The following is a 12,191-nucleotide window of genomic DNA, read 5'->3' on the forward strand; positions in this document are numbered from 1 at the left end:
AGAGAAGGTGAACACTCACAGAATTTTTCCTGGCCTACAGTAAGTAGATATTCTGGTACTGCTCTTGATTCAAGAAAACCAAAGGGCATTCCTTTCACAGATTAATGGGTAAACTTGTATTGATAGAGCTACATTTACTTGTTTCTTTTCTATCTTTGAAACAGCATGTACTACTCTCAGTAACATCCTTACTCTTTAAATTCCAAATCAGGCTTTTTTTTTTTAACCACTCAAAGTTATGTTTAAAATTGTCATTTCAATCTGCAGAGCAAAACAACATGGCCAAAATGACCACATTGTTTGGAGGACTGATGTCATTCATGGCAGGCAAATGAATTTGATATCAAGTGTGAAATTCATTATGATATTAAGAGACTTTATCAAGTCTCATTTGTTGTGATTCAAGCTGCATCAAACTTTGATTCTTGTTAAAATTCCACATATTCTCTTGGAATATGAACATGCCTCCAAAGCTGGGGGAAATACCTAACATCCAATTGATAATCACTAAGGAGTTGACCACACATTCAGTGAATAAACCAGACTCAGCATCTAAGCCAAGAAACCTTTATTGGAAGGAGATATGATGCGGCAGGAAGGGCACCAGATTTGAACTTAGAAGGCAAGAGGTCAAATCCTGGCTTTGCTCCCAGCTGTACTCCCATGATTGGGATGAGAAGGGATGAATAGACTGTGGATGCTTTGACTAAAAAGGACTTAAAGAGTACAAGACAACTGTTTTGTCACATATGAATGGCTTTAATGTGGAAAAATAATAGGGCTTCTACTTGGTCCCATGCTATAACTGGAAGCAGTGGATAGGAATGCAAAGAGAAAAAAGCTTGATGTAAGGAAAACTTCATGGATTTTTTTTCCCTTGATGTTCTTTCCTGCAGATGACATTATGCTCATTTCAGCAAGCTGCAGGACATTGCAGAAACTCCATATCCACTCAAAAGAATTTAGACTAATCATTCACACATATAAAAAACCAAGTGGTGTTTCCAACAAAGTGCAGCAACAAGAGATAGAAAGAGAAATTCCATTTAAAATAACTACAAATAATATAAAACACTTGGGAGTCTACCTCCCAAGACAAACTCAGGAACTATATGAACTCAATTCCAAAACACTTCACACATATAAACACAGATCTAAACAATTGAAGAAATATTAATTTCTCATGGATAGGACAAGCCAATATAATAAAAACGACAATTCTACCCAAACTAATTTACTTATTTAGTTCTACACTGCCAAACTACAAAATCAAACTACCAAAAAGTCATTTTACAGAGCTAGAAAAAATAATAACAAAATTCATCTGGAAGAACAGGGATCGAGAATATCAAGGGAATTGACGAAAAAAAATGTGAAGGAAAATGACCTAGCAGTACCAGATCTCAAACTTTATTTCAAAACAGTAATCATCAAAACAATATAGTATTGACTAAGAAATAGAGAGGTCGATCAGGGGACTAGAGTAGGTACACAATATACAAGAATAAATGACCTTAATAATTTAGTGTTTGAGAAACCCAAAGATCCAAGCTTTTGAAACAAGAACTCACTATTTGACAAAAATTGCTAGGAAAACTAGAGACTAGTTTGGCAGAAACTAGGTATAGATCAACATCTTATACCATCTGCCAAGATAAGGTCAAAATGGGTGCATGATTTAGACATAAAGGGTAATATTGTAAACAAATTATCAGGGTATGGTTTGGTCACTGCCTTCTCAGTCTGGCCCTTGTCCTTACCCAAATAGAGCCCTTGTTCCCTTGCAACTACAATTGTTCCTCTCAGCCCCTAAACTTCAACCTAAAACTGGATAATAGGTAAAGGAGCTGCCAAAAAGCCCCCAAGTTCTATGTCCAATGTACATTGGGGTCCTCTGGAATCTCTTTCTGACCAGGTGTTTAGTGCCCTAACTGCTTGTGTGTTATGGGCCTTCCTGGTGCCACCACAGCTACTACTGCTGCCACCTAGGCCAACACCTAGTACAACTTCTACTGCACCATGGTCTCAGCCAGTCTCTACCCCAGTGTCTAAAGACCTTTCTTTCTGTCCTCCTAACCTGCTCTGGGATAGAAAAAAATGATGCACTGTGACTTTTTGTTGGTTATCTCGTTCAGAATATGTTTGACATGCTTCTTTAAGTTGTTTAGAGGGTTTTGATGAGAGAGCTCAGCAAAAATGCTCACTTCACTCTACCATTTTGGTTCTAACCCCATGAAAACGACATCGACACACATACGTATACACATGCACATATGTGAACACACATAGGCATGCATTCTGTCCCATTACCCCATCCCATACTTAAAAAATGAATTAAACCAAAACTCTCTTCTGCAGGAAGACATCTGTTTCAGAATTCAGAATTGCTTCTTATCTAAATTAACATGTAAAACATTCTAAATGCTTGTTTTTTGGCAGTCTTCATTATACAGTGCCAAAAGTGGTAGAGCCAAACTGTTTGTCTTCACTCTTTACATCTATCACAATTTTTTAGTCTACAACCACCAATGAGTGACTGCTCATACCTTGTAGTCCTTCCCTGCTGCTGTATGTAATTTGAATCAAAGATGCTTAAAAGAGACTAATCCTACTGGCTTTTTAGGTTTCTTTATGGGAGGAGTGCAGTGGGAAGAACTGTTTCTTTTGACTTCAAGGTAAAATTTCATGAGAGAGCTCTAGAAAAGAATTATATTTAGAAAAGTAAGCTTTATGTAATGGGGAATAGATGATGGGAGCACTCGTCCTCAGAGAATGCTTTATATCCAACCAGAGTGAGAGGGCTGAGGCTCCTTTCCCAGCCAGAATCCCACAACAATCATTCTCCTCTCTAGATACCAAGGAATGAATATAGGCCACATTGTTTCTTCCAGAATCTTTTATATACATTCCCAGTTCTGACTCAGCAGCCCATCGAAAGTCCATTTCTTCACCATGTGAGGACCAGAAAAAATAACAATAATTGTGTATGCTCTGAAGTGGAAAATGGGATTTTTTATTACATACCATCGCATATTTCTAGAAGAAAGCTCACCCAATTCTCCCTGCCCCCTTTATTTGGCAGCAGACAGAATATGATGAGGACAGGACTCCCAATGCCCAATTCATTGTTACACTTAGCAAAAATCAAGTTTAAGATTAGTTTTGTAAGAAGTTTACACACTAATAATATAGTAGAAGCATACCAATGTGGGGTATCTGGTGCCAGCTTTGACACTAACCATGTGACATGGACTCATCATTTAAGCTTTTCCATCCTAAATTTCCTCATGTATAAAATGAGGACTTTGACCTAGGTGATATCTAAGATCTTTTCTAGCCCTCAACTTATTTATTCTTGATAAGAAAAAAATGTGTATGGAAAAGCAAAAAGGATAAAAAGACAACACAATAAAAGAATTCTACAATCTTCTATAGGTAACCGTTATTTTTTTATATTTTATAGGTGAGTAAACTGAGGTACAAAATGAGACAGCTTTTTAGAGAAATTATGCAATAAAAATCCTTTTACATAAGCATTTCTTTCTTATTAAGAATAAAATAGAGATTTTAAGCTGGAAGGAACTTTAAATATAATTTAAGTTTAGGTCCTTAATTAATAGATGAAGAAACTGAGGACCAGAAAATTTAAATGGTGACTCCAAGGTCACATGGTTAGTAGAAAAGCCTTCACCAGCAGTCCCACTCCAGTGCACTTTCTAATATATAATTAGTGACTATACCAATACTCTGAAATACTAAGCTTCTTATAAAACAAATCTTAAACGTGTTTGTTAAGCTAACATTATGCAGAATAATTCTTTTCTAGAGTTCTCTTATGTAATTTTACCTATAATTCAAAAGTAATACTTTTTCTACCCCTTTAATGAAATGCAAAAGGCCAGAGAGATTATTCTCTTTGGATTATCCTTGATTCAATGTATTAGCTAAATATGCATATGAAGCATATATTAAACATCTCAGACTTTTAACAACTATGATTATTAATTTATTTTTTAACATTTAATGCTATGAATTTTCTTTCTGACAAGTTATGTATTCTGTCTTTGTTATCAGCCAGATGGTTTCCCACACTCCCATCATTGTCCTATTTTTTTTGACAGAATTTAGAATTCCCACTGTTCAAGATAATGAGGTGGAAGTACATCATAGGTGAGAAGCTCTCAGGGTACAAATCTAGATCACCACTGAGCATGTCTTAGACTGTCAGTACTGACATGATCACCTCAAGTGCTGTAATTTTCCACTTGGGTATAGATTAAATGCTGTGATTGCAACTGCTACTAGAGACTGAGAATTAACATTGGAAGTATAAGTAATCTTGAGGGAAAAGAAGGTCCTTGTAAGCAGATCCAAACCTAGGAGCTGATTAGGGTGGTAAGGAAATCGGGGACATGAGAAGTTGGACACAACTGAAAAAAAAAATGACTCAAAGCTGCCATTCCTTAAGCCTATAGAATGGTAGCTTGACACTGTTTTAGTTATCCAACAAGAGAATGTAATATCTAAATTGTCCACTAGGTGGTGGTATCCTTGAGTCACCTGTCAGATAGCTCTTTCACTTCTCTAATGCAGGCATATAGGCTACTTCAGTGGTATAGTGGAGAGAGTGCTGGGCTTGGAGTCAGGAAAACTCATCTTCCTAAGTTCAAATCTGGCCTCAGACATTTACTAGCTATGTGACCCTGAGCAAGTCACACAATGCTGTTTGCCTCAATTTCCTAATTTATTAAATGAGCTGGAAAAGGAAATAGCAAACCACTCCAGTATCTCTGCCAAGAAAATCCCAAATGGGATCACAGAGTCAGACATGATTGAACAAGAACAACTACGACACTTCAAGGCATCACCTCTAAAAAGGCCCATTGGTTACCCCATTTGTAACCAGAGGAAATTCAGCCTGCAAACACTTAACCTGCTCCCCTACTATAACAAAAGTGGCTTCAAGAAGTAGTACTAATCAGTTTAAACACTATCTTCATCAGAATCAGCATTTACCTAGAAAACAATGTAGAATACCACTCAGAATTATGAAATCTATAGTTCTACTTCCAACCCTAAATTTTGACTTTCTTATCTATGTCCAATGTCCTAAATTTATAGGATTCAGCTTACCAACATTTCATGCCCATACAGTTTATGGAAGTTGGGAAAAAATGAAAAGAAATCAATAAACACTCCTAAAGACAAACATCTACTGTTACCTTCTAAGTGCTGGCTACTTTAGTTCCTTGGATATGGCCATGGAAATCCTTGGACCACATAGGCCTATAAGTCACAGAAAATATTAAGGAATTTTGAGTATGTCTCAGGTTCTGTTTCAGGGTAGAGGGAAACATGGTGAAAGAAAGCTGCCTTTCTTTGCATGCCAGCCTCAGGAATCTCAATAGTTGGTATTCTCAGGTACTTAGGCCATGTTTCCCTCATATCTCTCCTCTGTGCTGCAGGACCTGGGCAGCCAGTTCTCTGGTAGTCTCACCCATAGCAGGAGCTCCCATTGCTCACTTGGAAGCTGGGAAGTTCAAACTCAAGGTCAAAGGTCACTGGTATATTTGCTGGTAATATTTACAACCATAGCAGTTGCCACAGTGTCTCTAGCCATTTACCTTGCCCACATAGACCCACATGTTGTTCTGTCATTCAGTTTTATCTGACTCTTCATGACCCCCTGGACTGTAGTATGCTGATACTGGCCTTGGGGTTTTCTTAGCAAAGATACTGAAGTTATTTGTCATTTTCTTCTCCCCATGTTGACCACCAACTTCGGATTTAATAGTAACCTCAAATAACACCCTTTTCCCACATGGCAAGCAGAAAATTCAAAACTCAGGTACAACAGAAAAAGGAAGAAGACCCCTGATACGTGTTCTCATTCCACCACTACCCCTCCTTGCTATCCTCTTCTGCTGTTCTAAGAGCTCACTCAAGAATCCTGTGGAGGGTCATGGCCTTATACAGCAGCATCAAACTCAAATTGAAAAGGAACCGCTAAACTATATGCAAGTATCCTGCATATCACATATTGACTAGTTTTAAAATATAATATTATTTATGTTTTATCTTTTATTTATTTTATTAAATATTTACCAATTATATTTTAATATGGTTTGGCCACCCCTGTGATTATTGTAGACCACATGTGGCCTGTAGGCCATATATGTGACATCTTGGTCCTTTCCACTTTAATTCTCCTTGAATTACCATTGCTTTTGTGCCAAGAAGTAAATGATAATTCAAACATAAGAGAGTAAGGAATAAGTATGGGTTACATTTTTGAAAATAGGCCTAGCACCGATGCAACAACAACAAAATCATTGTATGAGGGGTTAGAAGATCAAAATTCAAATCCCACCTCGGTTATTTGTTATTGATTCGTTTTCAATCGCGCCCCCACTCTTCATGACCCAGTTTTGAGTTTTCTTGGCAAAGAAGTTGGAGTGGTTTAGCATTTCCTTCTCCAGGCCATTTTATATATGAGAAAATGAGTCAAACAGGGTTAAGTGATGTGCCTGGGGTCATACAGGTAATAAGTGTTTGAGCCCAGATTTGCACTCAGGAAGATGACTCATCTGACTTCAGATCTAGCATTCTATCCACTGTGTCACCTCGCGGCCGGCTCAGTTACTTACCATCTGTCTAATCTTAGGCTCTCAACTTCTATTTCTTGGTTTTCCCACTTGCAAAATGAGATGGTTGGAATAGATGATCTGCAAGGTACCTTTCAATTCTAAAGCTATGATCTCATGATCACTATTTCCATTAACCTCACAGGCGTGTTGTGAGGACCAAATGAGAAGATTCAACATATGAAAATTCTGAAAGTTACTATACAAATACAAAGTATAATAATACTTTGCACTTCTATATGTGTTGATCAGTGAGAATGATGTGCAAATAAAGTTTTTATTACAATAGTAGATCCAAGGGACTATAATTAAAGTGATTTTTTTAAAGAAGTCATATAAAGGTGATAAATTAAAGGGCCCTTCTACCAGTCAGCCAACCTCAAACCAAAACATTTTTTCTTCCCCCTAACTATTTTCTTTTTCTCTTGCTGCATAATATCATATCCTGGTCCACCCCTACCCCCACCAGTTAACAATGATTTCTCCTCTATAAAACCTGCCTCAATCACCCCAGCACAAAAGGACTTCTACTTTTTCCAAACTCCTAGGATACTTTGCCTCTCCTTATAGCCCTTATTCATATTCCCAGTCCTTACTCAGCACTTTGTATGGAATTTTGTTTTTAGTTATGTCTGACCCTTTTTTGGAGCTTTCTTGGCAGATACTGGAGTAGTTGGCCATTTCCTTCTGCAGCTCATTTTTCAGAGGAGGAAACTGAGGCAAACAGGGTTAAGTGACTTGCACAGGGTCAAACAACTGGTAAATGTCTGAGGCCAGAGTTGAATTCAGGTCTTCTAGATTCCAGGTCTGGGACTCTATCCACTGTGCCACCTTGCTGACCCCTGAGTGGAATTCCTGCTTAATAAATTTTGGTCTAATACATGAATGATTAAGTATGTGTCAGCGAATTTTGAAAGACAAAAAAAAATCAAGAGCTTGAGGGGAAACTGGCTTTCCTTTTTAAGGATGAGAAAAAGAGATTAATATTCAAAGGGGTTTCTTACTCCCTAGTTCAGTGACCTATCATCCTGATTGCTTTGTTGCTCCTAGGCCTGTTTTGAAAACTGAAAGTGAAGAAGGATATTAAAAGAGATTTCAGGGTTGTTGGAATGACATTTAATGTTCTAAGACTCCACACAAAGCAGCACACCTGTTGCTTTTCCCCAAGGCAAAATAATAAAGAGAAAATACTTCCCTTAAATCATTAACTGATCTCACACAGTGTCACACCTTTTTTTAAAAAAAAATGTTTGATTGATTCATTTTTCTTTCTTTATATAACTCTCATTTCCCACTGATCCCACTCCTCCCCTCACCACCGTCAAAATAGATCTCTTCTTAGTAAATAAATAAATAAATATGGTAAAGCAAAATAAATCAATACCCTGGTCCCATCTAAAACCGGATGCTTTGTTCTGCACCTTTAGTCTACCCTCTCTGCCTGGAGGCAGGGGACATGCTTCACTGTCAGAGCTCTGAAATCATGATTAGTCACTGAGTTGATCAGAATTCTGAAGTTTCTCAATGTTGTTTTCCTTTGTTAATGTGGTGATTGTGTAAGTTTTTCTCCCAGTTCTGCTTACTTTTCTCAGTATTAGTTCTTTCATGACTTCCCTAGACACTCAGAATTCTTTGTAGCACAATATCCCATTATATTCATTTACCACAATTTATTCAGCCATTCCACTATCAATAGCTACCTACCTGCCTTCTATAGATAGATAGATACATAGATACATAGATATAGAATAGATATATTATATATACACACTATATATGTAATTCCCCCCAATTACATATTAAAATAAATTTTAACATTTGGTTTTTTTTAAGTTTTGCTTTCCAAATTCTACTCCTCCCTCCCTCTCTTTGCTTCCTCTCCCCCCCTCCCTGAGATGGTAAGCAATCAGATATAGGTTTTACATGTGCAATCACGTAAAGCTTTTCCATATTAGTCATTTTGTACAAGAAGACTCAAATAGAAGAAAAAATGAAAAAAAGTGAAAAATAGCATGCTTCACTCTATATTCAAACAATATCACTTCTTTCTCTAAAGATGGATAATATGCTTCATCATTAATCCTTTGGGATTGTCTTGGATCATTGTATTGCTGAGAACAGCTAAGGTCATTCACAGGTGATCGTCAATATTGCTGTTACTATGTACAATGTTCTCCTGGTTCTGGTCACTTCACTTTGCATCAGTTCATGTACATCTTTCCAGGTTTTTCTGAAATCATCCTGCTTGTCATTTCCTATAGCACAATACTATTCCATCATAATCCTATACCACAGTTTGACTAGCCATTCCCCAATTGATGGGCATCTCTTTTATTTTGAATTCCAATTTCCAATTCCACTTTCCTTCTAATTGATGAACAGGCATTGATTAAGCATCTGTTGCATACTGGGCACTTAGTATACAAAGACAAAACTGGAAGGGATCCTAACCTCAAGGAGTTTAGAATTTACCATCAGATCTCTGCAACTAAAAGAGACGTTGCTATAAATATTTTTTTGTATATAAGCAAGTGCAAAAGCCTGTTCTTGTGTCATTAGTTAATCATCTGCCTTCTCTACTTCTATTCATGTACTGCTTAATGACTCAAGAAGTAACACAACTATGTTAATTGGGTCCAATACAAATTGATATTATCTAATCTCAATGGGACGTTCAATGATACATGACAAAGGTCTAGTCTGCAGCTAGAATTTTGTGTGGCAAATCTGGGTTTGAATAAAGTTACTTCAAATCCAGCTACTTCTCTTCCTCCTTCTCTGTTAGTATAATTTCCAATAGAGCACTAGAGTGGATCAAGAGATAACAAATATAGAATTCCAGAAATGGAAGAGCTCCTAGAGACCATGTAGATGACAACCCTTTTTTTGTGTCAAGTGTTCAAGGGAATATTTGTTGTTTAGGCTTTCCCCTTATTAATGAGGCAAACTCAGGGAATAGAGAATTAAAAGAATTTATTTTTAAAAATTGTCAAGGTAGCAATGTGTTGATGGCCTGATTACTAGACATCAGAAAGGGATTCAAAATGGAGCCAGTTTTTATTGATAATTTTCGTAATGGGATAAAGACAATCTGGATAGGTCCACATCACCAAAAGGGGATGTGTCTCAGCTCCTATCCAATTTTGGGAAAGTGCCAGCTTATAGGTACGGGGCAGGTAGGGGTGACCTTCTACTTGCTGAGTGTCAGGTAATACAAAAGCTGAGTGATGCCTTCCCCAACAAAGCCTCAATCAACACTGATTGAGAAGCAGGACTAGGAACAATGAGATCACTGAGTCAGCATAATTTTCAATATAAGGACCTTTTTGGTCATCTGGTGAATTCTGTAGACCTTTTCTCAGAATAATGTTTTTAAATGCAAAAATTAAAATACATAGAATTGCAAAGGAAACCAATTATATTGAAATGCAATTATACACACACACACACACACACACATATATGTATACATATATATATATATATATGTTTAGGTTAAAAACTCCTTATCTAGAACATCCTTCTCTCTCCTGCTCCTCCATTTTACAGGTAAGTAAACAGAAGCTAGAGAAAGGAAATTAAAACACCCAAGGGTATTCTTCCCTATTCTTCCTTTTCTCTCTGGGATTTATCCCTTCTAAATCTAATTCTTCCTCCTCACCAAGACTTTAAGTATTCTTCCACCTGTCCCTACTCTCCTATACCCATGAACTCTGACCTCAGTTTGCTTGCTTCTTAATTCTGACTTTACTGCTCTTTAATCATGCATTTTCCTCAGTTCTTGAATGTTTTGCTGCCATCATCTATGTCCTGTCTACTAACCACTGATGCCCTCCAAAGTTCTACCCTGGACTCTCTTTTCTCACTTCACAACCTCTCTTTCAACCCAATATCTTTTTTTTTCCTTTTTTTAAAAAAGGTTTTATTTTTGTTTTCAGTTCCACATTCTCTTTCTCCTTCTACCCCCTACTTCACCTATTGAAATAGCAAGAAATATGAAATACGTTATACATATACAATCATGAAAAACATATTTCCACATTAGCCATGTTCTGGGAAAAAAAAAGGAAAAAAATGTTTTTATCTGTATTTTGAATCTATCAGTTCCCTATCCAGAGGTAGATAACATTTTATATCATGAATCATCTGGAGTTGGGGTAAATCATTGCATTGATCAGAATTACTAAGTATTTGATAGTTATTTTTCCTGAGAATATTACTATCACTGTGCAGATTACTCTCTCAGTTCTGCAAACTTCACTTTGTATCAGTTCATATAGGTCTTCCCAGGTTTTTCTGAAACTATCCTCACCCTTATTCCTTACAACATCATAGTACTATATCACAATCATATACCACAACTTGGTCAGCCATTCCTTAATTGATGGGCATTCCTTCAGTTTCCATTTCTTTGCCACCACAAAAAGAACTGATATAAATAGTTTTGTACATATGGCTCAACCCCAAATCTATTCAGTTCTTCAGCCTATTATTCTATTTCTATAATATTTTTTGAATCCAACTCCTGGGTCAGGTAATGTATTGTCTGCATTTTATAGGTAAATTAACTGAAGCACAGGAGTTAAGAATGTATAAGGTAAGTATTCAAATGAGAACTAAAAAGAAGCTTTCTTGATTTTAAATGCTTTATTCTTTCTCCAGACCTATTTCAGTGACTCATCTATTTCTTAGTGAAAAAATTGCTTCAGTTTTAGTTCATCCTTATTTCAGCTTCCACCCACAAATAAAAAGCTACAAACAAATTTGATTCCATACAAATACAATCAGAGTTTCGTGAATTTTCCCCATGTTATAAATTTTATAATGCTCACCAACTATATTCTCCCCCTGGTTAAAAAAAAAAAAAAACAAACCACTCCTCGAATCAGATTTTCAGAGATGGGGAGGACTTTAGAGTTTACATGATTTGACCTTTTCATTTTACAGATAAGGAAACTGATGCTCAATGAAGTCATTCATGCCTAAAATCCTACAGTAGGGTGCCAGTGTTCTATCCATTAACCCATTGTTCCTCTACCTCCTGGCATGCAGCACTAGAAAAAGAAATGTGTCAGCTCAGCTTTCAGGCTTTCTATCTGTTTTTCATTAAATGACTTCCCAAAGGACCTCAAGAAACACTTTCGCCCTGAAGAAAATCTCATATCATGATTTTTAAATATTTAAATTAAACCTTTCAGCCAAGGATTTTTCCATTAAATATTCAACTCATAATGAAGAATTAATTTTGCTATTTAATTCTAAAGCTGACACAGTATTAACTTGGCTTTAGTTTTCTGAAAGAAGAAACTGATAAGGCTTTTAAAAGTAGTAATTACCCTTCATCCCTCTTTAAAAATGTAATCTGTTCAAAAAATTTATGGCCAAATAAATAAATAAACAAAGAACAAACAAATAACATATATATGAAGAACAAATCAATGAATACATAAGCAAATGAATAAATAAATGAATGGGTGGATAGATTAATGAATGAATAGATAGATAGATAGATAGATAGATAGATAGATAGATAGATAGATAGATAGA

The sequence above is a fragment of the Vombatus ursinus genome, unplaced genomic scaffold, assembly GCF_900497805.2.
Source record: "Vombatus ursinus unplaced genomic scaffold, bare-nosed wombat genome assembly UNPS02014812.1, whole genome shotgun sequence".
Classification (NCBI taxonomy): Eukaryota; Metazoa; Chordata; class Mammalia; order Diprotodontia; family Vombatidae; genus Vombatus; species Vombatus ursinus.